The sequence below is a fragment of the Gorilla gorilla genome, chromosome 5 (assembly GCF_029281585.2).
Source record: "Gorilla gorilla gorilla isolate KB3781 chromosome 5, NHGRI_mGorGor1-v2.1_pri, whole genome shotgun sequence".
Lineage (NCBI taxonomy): Eukaryota > Metazoa > Chordata > Mammalia > Primates > Hominidae > Gorilla > Gorilla gorilla.
The window spans coordinates 168,133,371-168,146,814 of NC_073229.2; the positions used below are offsets into that span (position 1 = coordinate 168,133,371).

Sequence of the window (13,444 nt, forward strand, 5' to 3'; positions counted from 1 at the left end):
TCTATGTCTACTACTACTACTACTACTGCTTCCTAGTTATATGTCAAATCTTGAATGAATACTTTTAGTTTTCTGCATTAAAGGTTTAGTTTAAGGAATACCTTCTCCAGGGAGAAGTTTTTCTCATTGTTAGCATGGCATAGATCACTCATTTCAAAAATCAAAATGCAAAAAGTAAGGGAGTCAGAAATGTTGTCTGCACTCACAGATTCCATATTTTCAATATATTACTAACAAGAAACCTCTGAGTGCTTACCATGGGCCAAGCTACATATTATATATTATTATGTGTGTGTGTGTGTGTGTATATACACACACATATATATAAAAGATATATATACACATATATATATAAAATTATATATATATATATATCATTTAATCCTTTTACCAAACCTTTGATGTATGCACATTGACCCTGTTTGGCCCAGGAGAAAATTGAGGCACCAAGAGGTTTACAAGTTGCCTAAAGTCAAACAACTAGCAAGTGGCAAATCCTGGAACCTGGGACCAGACTCTAGGCACCCAGACTCTACCATCCCTCAAGGAAACCCATGATAAAGTCAAGATGTTTTGATGTCATCATTCATTGCTATGACAAATAAATCACCTAATTATTGGTAAGCTTCATTTTAACATACCAGAATTCAACAAGGAAAATGTCCAAAGCAATGATGTGTAAAATGGAAGGAGTATTTTATTCAAGCATGAAATCATAGGAAATTGCCAAAAACAAAGGTTGGGACATGCAGAAAAGATTTTATATTATAGCAACAAACTGTTCACCAGCCCTAAAAAGATAGTCTTAACATTCGTTGGGGATTGACAGGCAGCAGTTTATACATAGTCAAGATTACTCTTGAAAAAGACATATTCAATTGAGCAGAGATGATGATGGGAGAACTGAAATTTTTGAACAGATAAAAGCTTCAAAATTAGGCTCTTCAGCCAATAGAGACATCTAAAACTCCAAAGATAATGTTCAGATTATAGTAATTTGACAGACACCTATTGTGACAAACTTTCTGTAGGTTTATTAGCTTAATAATATAGCATTATTACTGAGGACTAACATTCTCTTCTGTGAAACCACACAGCACATTTATGCATAGCTGTGACAGTTTTGCCTATCATTCAACAGTGCTTAAAAGGCGCCTGCTCAATAAGCCATTGATATGCTGCCCCAAATACCCTGGCGAGGCTTTCTTTACAGTGCTAATTTTACAGACGTCTCCTGGATGATCTAAGTTCAAGAGGCAGCCAGGGGAGGAGAATGCATTATTAGCATGGTTTGGTGTGCGTATAACCGAGTTATACATAGGAACTAGGGAAATGGAGCTCTGAAGTTCATCTTCCACAGGAAGATACATGCTATTATTCTTGACTTTCTGGGAGGGAAGTTAATTCATTACTTCGTTAACGCTGAAATATATTAAAAACAATTTCAGTTAAAAGGTAGCTAAAAAGAAACCTTTAAATTAAAATGCTTACATCTTACGAGATTTCTAGAAATCACTATTAATTGATTTTAACTAGCTTTATAATCTCCCCCAGTTACTCGAGGCTTTTATTTATTTATTTATTTATTTATTTATTTATTTATTTAGAGACAGGGTCTCTGTCACCCAGACTGAAGTGTGCTGACGTGATCAAGGTTCACTGCAACCTTGATCTCGGGGGCTTAATTGATCCTCCCACCTCAGCCTCCCAACACAGCGGAGTTAATGGCAGGTTGGCTCCACTTCATCAGAGGTTCTGGAGGAGGAAACCAAGATCTTCCCTGAAAGGCAAGACCTGGCATGTGCCACCACACCGGCTTTTTTTTTTTTTGGTAGAGACAAGGTGTCACTATATTGCCCAGGCTAGTCTTGAATTCCTGGGCCCAAGAGATTCTCCCACCTTGGCCTCCCAAAGTAAAAATTCACATTTTCTTAAAGGTGGGTAAGCAAAAGATCAGGGTGAAGGAAACCCTCTCCTTTTCAGACACCACCCTACGATGCCTGTTTGCCCTTCTTCACCAAGAAGCCAGCTGTCCGTGGCTGGGCCAGCGTGACAGACTCAGGGGACATTGGATACAGCTCTCTTTTCAATGGCTCCTAGAGTTAAGACTTTTATAAGCATTATTATTTCAAGAAAACACTGTGTCCTGGTCTTCTTGAGTAAATACAAGGCAGATGGTAACCTTAATTTTCTCTGAAAACTCTGTCTAAAACATGGGACAAAATAGATGTCAATGTTCTAAGAATGAAGAAAAATCAGAATTCCTCATTTATCTCCAATTCTTCTCCCAGGGAAACACATATACAAAGCCTCCTTGAAGTTTAACATGACTTGTTTCTCATATCTTTCTAAAAGCATATTGTTTATTTAGAATAACCTTTCTATCTTGTCTGCCAAGCTTTTCCCACACATATAAGATAAAAACTGAGAGACACTTTTCCATTCCCAGTGATGTTTGTCCAGTAAGTCTTGGTAAGTAATAACGATTATGCCTAAACTAACATCACTCTTCCTCTGCGGCTAAACACAGTCATCTGGTGGTGTACGGTATGACCTGTATGGTTCCTCAGTGGTTCACCATTCTAGAACATCCTACAAGATTAACTAAATTTTTCAAGTTTGTGTATCACCTCAGCTGTAACATTTATGTTTATGTCACTGTTTTTAAGTTGTTAAATTCTTAGAGGATAAAGACTATATCTGTATAACTTAGTTTACAAATAATAGCCATGCACGAACATCCCATAAATGCCCTTCGCAGTGATGAGTACAATCACAGCAGAGTTAATGGCAGGTTGGCCCCACTTCATCAGAGGTTCTGGAGGAGGAAACCAAGATCTTCCCTGAAAGGCAAGACCTGGCATCAGGGGCTACTGTGGGCACTTTCCTTTGAATTGCATTTATCTGCCAGGAAGATGATATCCTTTATTGTTTTACATGAAAGCATTTGAAAATTCTAAAAACTGACCATGCCTGCCTTGGTCAGTTCAGGTTGTAATAACAAAGTGCCATAGACTGGATGGCTGACACATTTATTTTTCACAGTTCTGGAGGGGAGAAGTCTGAGATCATGGTGCCAGCTTGGGCAGGTTTTGGTGAGGAACCTCCTCCAACTGTCTACCGCTGGCTCTCCTATCCTCACAAGGTAGGAAGAAAAGCCAGCTAGTTCTCTGTCCTTTTCTTATAAAGGCACTAATCCCATTCCTGAGGGCTCCACCCTTATGGCCCAATTTCTTCCCTAAGGCCCCACCTTCAAATACCATTTCATTAGGATTAGGGTTTCAACACATGGCTTTTGGGGGGACACACATTCAGTTCATTGCAATGCCCTTACATAGACATGAAGACAGGTCACGTATGTTTGAAATAACTCATGGTCTGCAAAATCTCACACCAAAAATAACAGAGGGAGAAAAATTCAGAGTAGACCACTCAAAACCTATGCACTTTTGTAATCACAGCGCTAACCAAATAATAATGCATACCTCAGGGATAACTTGGAAAGCCCAGATAGGCAGCTCAGTGTGTCTGGGGGTGCCCCAGGGGACATTAAAAACACACAGAAACAATAGAGTGGAAAGGCTACTACAGTAGAAATGCAGGGAGGACTCAGAGATGAGTTCTCATCCCTGGAGAGTGTGATATGACAGTGAATTGTGTCAACGTGACTGTGCCACAAGTGCCAGGTTAAACATCATTTCTGGCTATGTCCATGCAGGTATTTCTGGATGAAATCAGCACTTGTGTTGGTGGAGTTCGGAGGATACCACCCTCCCAAATATGGGCTGGCATCATCCAATCCACTGAGGGCCCGAATAGAACAAAAAGGTGGAAGGAGGAGGAATTCACCCCCTTTTCTTCCTGCCTGCCTGAGCTGGGACATCAGTCTCCTCCTGTCCTTGGACTGGGATTTATACCCCTGGCTCCTCTGCTTCTCAGGCGTTCAGCCTTGGACCAGAATCACACCACCAGCTTTCCCGAGCCTCCAGCTTGCAGACAGTTGACTGTGGGATTTCTCAGCCTTCATAATCATCAGGGTCAATTCTTTGTAATCAATCTCTCTTTCTCTCTCCATATATGTATCCATGGGTAAACATACATACACTCTAACTCTGCCAACTCAAATTCACTTGGGTTCTAGAGACTGCCCAACAATTATGCAACATTTCCCTAATCTCTGGTCATTTCATTTCACACCTTCTCTCCTATCTTCCAATTGCCTTCCCCACTCCTAATACTTAACACATAACATCTCTCTGTTAACATCCCTACTTCATGCTTCTGTGAGAAAACAAAAGCTGTTGGATAGGGCATCTCTGCTTTCTATCTCTAAACTCAGAAACTTCCCCATATCCACAGGAGGATGCACCCTCCCTAGAACCAGAGGCCAACTCCATCTCTCTATTCAAAATTTCTTATACATTATCTTCTCCCTTTTTACTAAAGATACTTGTCATCGACACATACTATGCTCTGATATTCCCCATTTTTTTTTTTTTTGAGATAGAGTCTCGCTCTGTTGCCAGACTGGAGTGCAGTGGCATGATCTCAGTTCACTGCAACCTCCGCCTACCGGGTTCAAGCGATTCTCTTGCTTCAGCTTCCCAAGTAGCTGGGATTACAGGCATGTGCCATCATGCCCAGCTAATTTTTGTATTTTTATTAGAGATGGGGTTTCAACATGTTGGCCAGGATGGTCTCCATCCCCTGACCTCGGGATCCGCCCGCCTTGGCCTCCCAAAGTGCGGGGATTACAGGTGTGAGCCATCGTGCCCGGCTGATATTCCTCAATTTTTAAAGAACAAAACCTTCACTGACCTCCAGGTCCCACTATACTCCCACCCTTTCTCAGACAAACTTCTGAAAAGAACAGAAAACTTAGATAATCCCCATTTCCTTACCTCCCACTCACTTTCCAACCCATTCCCCAGGCTCTTATCTCTACCACTCTATCAAAAGATCTTTATCAAGGTCATCAAAGCAATTCTTATTATCCTCATTTTAAAAACCAGGACACTGAGGCTCAAGAGAGATTACTAGTTTGAGATAGCAAAAATGTACCTTCCCTTCAAGATATGCAAGAGCCCAGAGCTGCCCCAAGGCACTCTTTTCAGGATATTAAAGACTTCATCTTCCCGGGACCCAACCCCTCTTTCCTCCCTTGTGTCATGCCGCTGCATTATATATCAGACACATTCCTTAGAATATCTCATTGTTTTTCATTATTTTTAATTGAGAAAAAGGACCTTGCTTTGCCTATGAATGTTTTCTGTGTTGACCACTTGGTGTCAATTATTTAATTGTTCCAACCACATGAGAATAGGTGGCTTTGGCCCCTTTGTACAAATAAGAAAATTGTGGCTGAGAAAGAATAAAACCTTTCCCAACATCAGACAGATAATAAGCATTTCATTGTTTCTTAGTTGTTTCCATTAGATGATGGCAAGATAGGGGCATCACTCTGACAGATGTGACATTGTCCCATTATGTCCACAAGGTTGGAAAACCTAGAACTGATGCAAATTTGCTATGAAGAAACACCTCAGAAACTGACTTATATATCATAATGGAACTTTATGATGAGGATTTTAATTTACCATGCATCTAAATATTTATAAGTTATAAATTATGCAGACCAACTAAGTTCAAAGCTAACCAACCAAGTCCAAAATATATCTTTCCTTGACCAATTTACCTCATATTTCCTGGAAAACCATGTTTGAATGTGGACTTCTTGGAGTCTGTACCTCTAGAACATGGCACTGGGGGGCCGTGATACTGAATTTTGGTGGTTAGGGCATCTTCCCTCCCTAGTTCTACCATGGAAGCCAAATTGGTGAGCATGAGGTGTGGAACAGAGTTATGTGCTTATCCCATAACCTGTCTGGTTTTCTAGGTATTCAGACATTGCACTCGCTCAGCACTGCCCTTAACCCAGGTGAGTGGAGCTCTGCCTTAGGATCCATGTTCCATTCTGGCCTTTCTCTAGCTGCACCATTTCCTTTATCATGAGGAGTCCAAAGGCCTAAGGGGAAGGTGCCCACCCAGGCCTACACTCCCTCTCCTAGGCTATGCTCCTGGTTCCCAGAACCATGGCATTCCTTGTCCAAAGAGCTTCAAGCCTCCTAACCAGGAACTGCACAGGCTCTTTCCTAGATCTGTGTTTTTAAGGGCAGACTGTGCCCTGTTATATGCAGTCCCTAGACCCAAGGGGTGGCCAAGGGGTGTCTGTTTGCAGGAGATGTGGACATAGGGGGCAGAGTGATCCCAGAACATTAAGAGAAGGGAAGACAGGCCAGGGCCTAGTAGCCAGCTCGCTCTCCAGTGCCATGTTCTAGATGTACAGGCTCCAAGAAGTCCACATTCAAACATGGTTTTCCAGGAAATATGAGGTAAAGTGGTCAAGGAAAGATATATTTTGGACTTCGTTGGTTAGCTTTGAACTTAGTTGGTCTGCATAACTTATAACTTATAAATATTTAGATGTATGGTAAAAGTGTTTCTATTTATATCCTGGCTTGAACTCTACCCCCGTATAGTTAGGAGGGGCATGAGATTAGTTCTAGACTTTAATAAAAAGTTGATTACTGAGGAAAAACCACTGAATATTCTCTTTTTGAACCACAGTGGCTGAGAAGGCCAAGTGTTCCAGAAAGTGTACAATGACAAAGGTGGTACAATCACAGGCTTGAGTCTTTCTGTGTGAAGCATAGTCTTCTGCAAGTCCACAGTGGATGTTTATTGTAAGCAAAAAATAAACTGTTTTTGAATGAAGCCACTGAGGTTTGGGGATGGCTTGTTAGCACAACATAATGTTAGCCCATCCTGACTACACAGAAATTGGCACCAGAAGTAGGATGTTTTAGCAAAAACCTAAAATATATGACCTTGGTTTAGTGGTCAGCAAGTAGTGAGGAAAGTGATCTTAAGGGCCAGAAAGATAGTGATGTGTTTTATACAGTGGCAACATATCTGGTAAAACATTTGCGTCTGCTAGTTCAGGAGGCAGATCTCCTGTCAAATTTACTTGTAGCTCTAGGAGAAGAGGTAAGAAAAAACAATTGAAATATGGTTGGGCAAGGTGGCTCACAGCACCTTGGGAGGCCAAGGCAGGTGGATCACTTGAGGTCAGGAGTTCAAGACCAGCCTGGCCAACATGGTGAAACCTCATCTCTACTAAAAACACAAAAATTAGCTGGGTGTGGTGGTGCGCACCTGTAATCCCAGCTACTCGGGAAGCTGAGGCAGAAGAATCACTTGAACCTGGGAGGTGGAGGTTGCAGTGAGCCGAGATCCTGCCACCGCACTCCAGCCTGGGTGACAGAGTGAGTGAGACTCCGTCTCAAAAAAACAAATAAACAAACACACACACAGAAAAAAACAGAAAACGGCCGGGTGCAGTGGCTCACGCTTGTAATCCCAGCACTTTGGGAGGCCAAAGCGGGAGGATCATGAGGTCAGGAGTTCGAGACCAGCCTGGCCAAGACAGTGAAACCCTATCTCTACTAAAAATAGAAAAATTAGCTGGGTGTCATGGGTGCCTGTAATCCCAGCTACTCAGGAGGCTGGGGCAGGAGAATTGCTTGGACCAGATAGGCAGAGTTTGCAGTGAGCCAAGATCGCGCCACTGCACTCCAGCCTAGGTGACAGAGCTAGACTCTGTCTCAAAACAAAAAAACAAAGAACAAAACAAAACACACACACACACACACACACACACACACACACACACACACAATTGACATGCGTATTGGTTATTATTGGCTTCATTTGACAAAGTATTTCAAGAAAGAGCTGAGCTTAGAAAAGAACTATCCAGTTTCCAGGAAGTGAAAGGGAATGAGGAGACGGCAGACATTTCAGATTTTGCAACTACAAAAACTAACTTCTTCTCCACCCCTACACTAACAGTTAAAGGTAAGACTTTGAAGATCATTAGCCGAGGAAAACTTTTCTTAAAAAAAACTAAATTGTCTCAGGACAAGGATAGATAATATATTCATTAAATCTTTTCATGTGGATAAAATGACTGAGAGAATAGATCAGATTAAAAGTAAAGCTTTCCAATAGAAGCCAGCCAGTCCCAAGATAACTTCCTTTAGGACCAGAAAGACAGCTATGGGAGTGAGAATGCAAATCAATGTAGCAAATCTGAAAACCAGGACTCATGCATGACAAAAGAAAATTCTAGGGCTGTGTTTACTAGCACACAGAATTGACTGGAGACAAACAGATAAGAAAGCTTCCAAATTTTGGAGAGCACTGTGCTGCCAAAAAGAATAAGACTATCAGCTGAAGTCTTAAAACGATCCTTTGGCCCCCAGTACTCTATATGCAGGATAGAAAGGTTTGCTCAGTTCCCAACTAGGGCAAATTCTCAAATGTTCACTTCATATATGGCTAAGGAAAAAAAAAAAAAAGAAAAGAACTCCCTAGGGGCAAGGCCAGTGCTTCTGAAAATGATGAACAAGAAGGTAGAATCAGGGCCTAATCAAGAATCATTTTACTCTCCAGGTTTTGAAGGATTTCAAAATTGTTATGGACCAGGGACTCCCTAAAGTATACTGGTGAAATTTATAACTTACAATGTGGGAAAGACTAGGTTTGGATCTGTATTATTTTAATAATCTCAGAAAGGTGTCAGAAAAATGAGGAATTTTCCTATATATTGTAAATTTTAAGACTTCACAGTGCATGGGATGTCCACATGTTCTGCACTGTGTCATCTGAGAATATGAACATCTTTCCTCTGCTGTTTAAAAGCAATTTTCTAGATTGCCATTTTAAACATCTCTGAATGTGACAAGGTATTACCATTAAAGCGTATGACACTGATTTTACACTCTGCAGAAGTGCAGACAGATTTAACAAGGCAGCCCTACTTCACAGTAGCTCTTGAAATCTCAAGTAGGAATGAAATGAAACTAATGGCATTATAACTACTACTATTATTCACAAAAAAATGTATGGAAGATGATGAGAGACAGCAGTGTGACCACTGGAGCAGCTCATATTCGGTCCCAACATTTTATTCCTGCTTGCATTTCTGGAAAATCCACTGTTACAGATTCAAATGTGTCCTCAAAATTCAAATGTTGAAAACCCAAACCCTAATGTGACTGTATTTGGAGATAGGGCCATCAGGGAGGTAATTAAGGTTAAATGATGTCTTAAGAGTGGGGCTCTAATCCAATTAAAATTCTCATTATAAATTCTCATTATAATACATGTCAGTTTCTGATGTGTTTGCTCATAGCAAATTTGCATTAATTTCAGATTTTCTGAACTCATGGAGGTAATTGGACTATGTCACATCTCTCAGTGATGCCTCTATCTTGTCATCATCTAATGGGAACAATTAAGAGACAATAAGATAGAACCATCACAAAGAGCAGGCACCCTGTGCTCAGAATCCAAGTAATCAGAGGTCAAATGCTTGCTGTATTACTTATTAACTGTCTGATATTGGGAAAGGCTTCATTCTTTCTCAGCCAAAATTTTCTTATTTGTACAAAGGAGATAAAACTATCTATTCTCAGGTTGTTGGAACAATTAAATAAAATGATTCACAGCAAGTGGTCAACACAGAAAATATTCACAATAAAGCAAGGTCCCTTTCAATTTATCCTTAAAGTTAATTAATAAAAAACTTAAACTTCAGTATTATGCAGATTATTTGTATGCACGTATCAAGCTACCCTTTTCATATCATTCAATAAATGATGCATAATTTTTGGCTTTTGTTGTTTTGTTGTCATGGTTTTTTGGGGTTTTTTTTGCTTTGCTTTGGAAAGGGGATAAATGTTAAACTAATTTGAGGAATAAGTTAAGCCAAGGAAACATGATTCTAAACTACATAATTTAAACAGATTTCTATACTTTGTATTTAGGTGCGAACCATTTTAGTCAAAGTTTGAAATTATGTTTACCTCCTATAAATATTTGTTGAATAAATTTATGAATGTTTTCCAAGTTAAATAGCTTTAAAAGCTATACTGTCATAAGATACTCATACCACTTAAAATTCAAACACTATTATGATACATATGCTTATATAAAATGTTTCAAATCTGAAATATAAGGATTTTTTTTTCCTGAAGACTAAAGGAAGAAAGATCACCCTTTCTACATGTTTCATAATATATTTTCCAGGGATGAAAGAGAAAATTTAACACTTGATGGGCTCAAATCTTAATTATAAAACAGAGGTTTTTGTTTCAAAGCCCAGTAATAATAAGTATTTCCATAAAATACCTACATTACTGGCTATATTAATGGTGGCCAGCCATAAAATTAAAGCAAAGAGAAGAACTGAAATCTAGACCTCTAATCTTTTTTCCAAAAATATCAAGGATAAAGGATGGTCAGGAGCTCAACCAAAACCAAAAACTGTTTAACCTGGTCAGCCTCCCACCATCGTCCACTCTATTTTGAGACCTGCTGAGCCACATCGTCCTTTAAATTTTCTTGATTTAGGGTCTCATTTTCTCCGAACTGTTATGATCACAATGGTGTCACATAAAGAAGAAACACGGGGTGATTTGAGAGAACTTTAACAAGGTCTGGACATTTCTCTCACTAGGAAGTAGCTGACCTCATTACTACAGGGCATGCTTCTTATTAGGTGCATCTGGGAGAGTCTTATCACAGAGCTGCGATGTCTGCATGTATGATTACAAGCAAAAGTTGACCAAGAAGGCTTCAATGAGAAGTAGATGAAATTGAATCAAATGAACGTTTATTAAGCACCTACAAAGCGCTCGTAAACAGAAAGTATGGCAAAGACTGCCAATTTTCTCTGATATTCATTCTTCCCTTCTTTCTTTGTAATATAATCTCTGAATTTTAAATGGGCACATGACTCCCCAGAATAAAAACATTTTCCAATGTCCCTTGAAGATAAAGGTTGTCACGTTACTGACAAGATGTAGGCAGAAATGTCATGTGCAAATTCTGTGAATTGTCCTTGAAGCAGGAGCAGAGTCTTATTTATTCCCATTTTTTTTTTTTTCTGACTGAAATACAGACATCATAGCTAGAACTTGGCTAGCCATCTTCGATCATGAGGTAGACGAACAGAACAAGGATACAGAACTTAGAGTTCAAAAACAGACACACATACTCAGGCACTTGATTTTCAACAAGGGCACCATGCAATTCAATGGAGGGAAAGAAAAATTCCTCAAAAGATTCTAGAGCAATTAAATCCCGATCCTGAAAAAAATTAACCTTGACCCTTATCTCACATCATACAGAAATTAATTTGAGATAGATGATGGAATGGGTCACAGATCTAAATGTAAAAAAAAAAATTGATGTCTTCATGATTGAGGGATAGACAAAGATTTCTTAAACAGGACAAAAGACAAACCATTAAAAACCCGATAAACTGGATTTCATTAAGACACCAAAAGACAGCATTAAAAGATACATAGAAAAGTCATGAAATCATCAAGGAAATGCACATGAAAACCATGAGACCATGAAGCCATGAGATATCACCTCAAACCCACCAGAGGGCTTAAAGTGAAAAAGACTAACAATATCAAGTGCTGATGAAAATGTGCACTCCAACTACAACTCTATTGCTAGCAAAAGTGTACACATATGCATTGTTTTGTAAACTGTTTGGCTCCCCTATGGCCTAACAATTCTAGACTCAGATTTGTTCCTTGGTGAAATACTGCAAATGTCCACCAAAAGACTTGTGAATGAGTATTCACAGCAGGTCTATTTGTAAGAACCCAAACTAGAACACACCCACATAGCTATTAACAGAATGGATAAACAAATTGTGGTAATGGAGTCCTACTCAGAAAAAATACAAAAAGAACTACCTATTGATAGATGCATCAACACAGATGACTCTAAAAAATTTACGCTGAATAAAAGCCAGACACAAAAGAGTACATCCTGTTTGGTTATACTTAAAATTCAAGAATAGACAAAACAGGGAGGCTCAGGTGGGAGGATCGCTTGAGCCTGGGAGGTTGAGGCTGCTGTGAACTGTCATCCTGTCATCATGCAATCACAGTCCAGCCTGGGTGGCAGAGTGAGATACCATCTTGGGGCGGAGGGGGCTGTGGGGGGAAGGAATAGATAAAACTAATCTACAGTGATGGACATCAGAAGAGTGTGATCCATAGGGGAGGTGTTGACCAGGAGGTAAATGAGAGAATTTTATCCTCGATGGATGTAATATTGTCTAGCTTGCTCTTGAATGTGGTTACACAGGTGTGTGTATGTGTGTGTGTGTATAAACTCATCAAGCTATATACTTAAGAATGGCAGACTTCATATGTTTTTCTTCCCCAGAAGAAAAACTCTGCCTCAACAGAAGCAGAGAAAAAGTACTTTATGAAAGATAATTAGACTCTTTTTATCTTATCCATTGCCCAGCAAAGGTTATTAGGCAAATGTAAAATTTTCTACTTAAAATAAAACAAACACCAAGCAAAGTGTGGCTAAACTTTACAGTTTTTCTTACCCCCAAATAAGCCAAAATTAGAATATTCAAACCTTATTCATTAGTATCAACAAAAACTTGGAAGGAAAGTCCAAAGAAAATAGGAGTACACCAGTTAATCCATAGCAACTATCATGGTCACCAAAGTGAAGATTCTATAGTATATTGGCAATGAAAGCAAAGCTTTCATTGTGTATGTCATTTTCAGTGTGTGTTTTACCATAAATGCTTCTGTTCATGATTTTATTTAATTATTTCTTCATTTTTAGCACAAGGGCAGTATGGCATAGAAGAAAGAGCAAGAGCTTTGATTCAGACAAACCAGTTTTGCCACTTACTAACTATATGGTGTTAGGAAAGTTTCCTAATCTCTTTGATACTAAGTTTCTTCACAATTTAAAAGAGATAATAATACTTACTTTGCAAAATTGTAGCACAATTATAGTAGGTACTTAGTAGTGGTAGCTATTTGGCAATAGCTCTTTGTATGCAAAGTATCATGTCAGCCACTTGAACCCTATCTAAGAACCTGACCATCTGGAAAAGACATTTAGATATAAAGATTGGTGATGAAAGGTAAGAATTTAACAAGGGCTATAGATTATAAACTATAGGGTTTCTATGTAGCTAGTAGGGTTGTAGAGTGAGTATTCTCTGAACAGAGCTTGAAAAAAAATGGTTGAAAATTAGTTGGGGAGAAAACATTTAAGGCAGGGGAAACGGCACAAATAAGAACACAGCTGCAAAAGCAGGAGAGTGAAACCTTTAGGGGCTGATGCGTGGTTAGGACCACTTGTGCCACTGGATTAGTTTTGAGAAATCAGAGAAGAAGGCCAGTAAAGTAAGTTAGGACCAGACAAAAAAGGACCATTGTCATGCTAAGAAGCCAAGAATCTTGTAAGTATTGGGATGCCACTAAAGGACTTTTTCAGGGAACTGACCCCAGTGGTCATTACACATGATAGGAAGGGAAGAAAA

General features: G+C 39.4%; 1 protein-coding gene across 39 annotated transcripts in view; it reads right to left on the bottom strand.

Moving 5' to 3' along the window:
* PLAGL1 (PLAG1 like zinc finger 1) overlaps positions 1-13,444 on the bottom strand; it is a 68,036-nt gene that overhangs the window by 45,219 nt on the left and 9,373 nt on the right. The window lies entirely within an intron of this gene.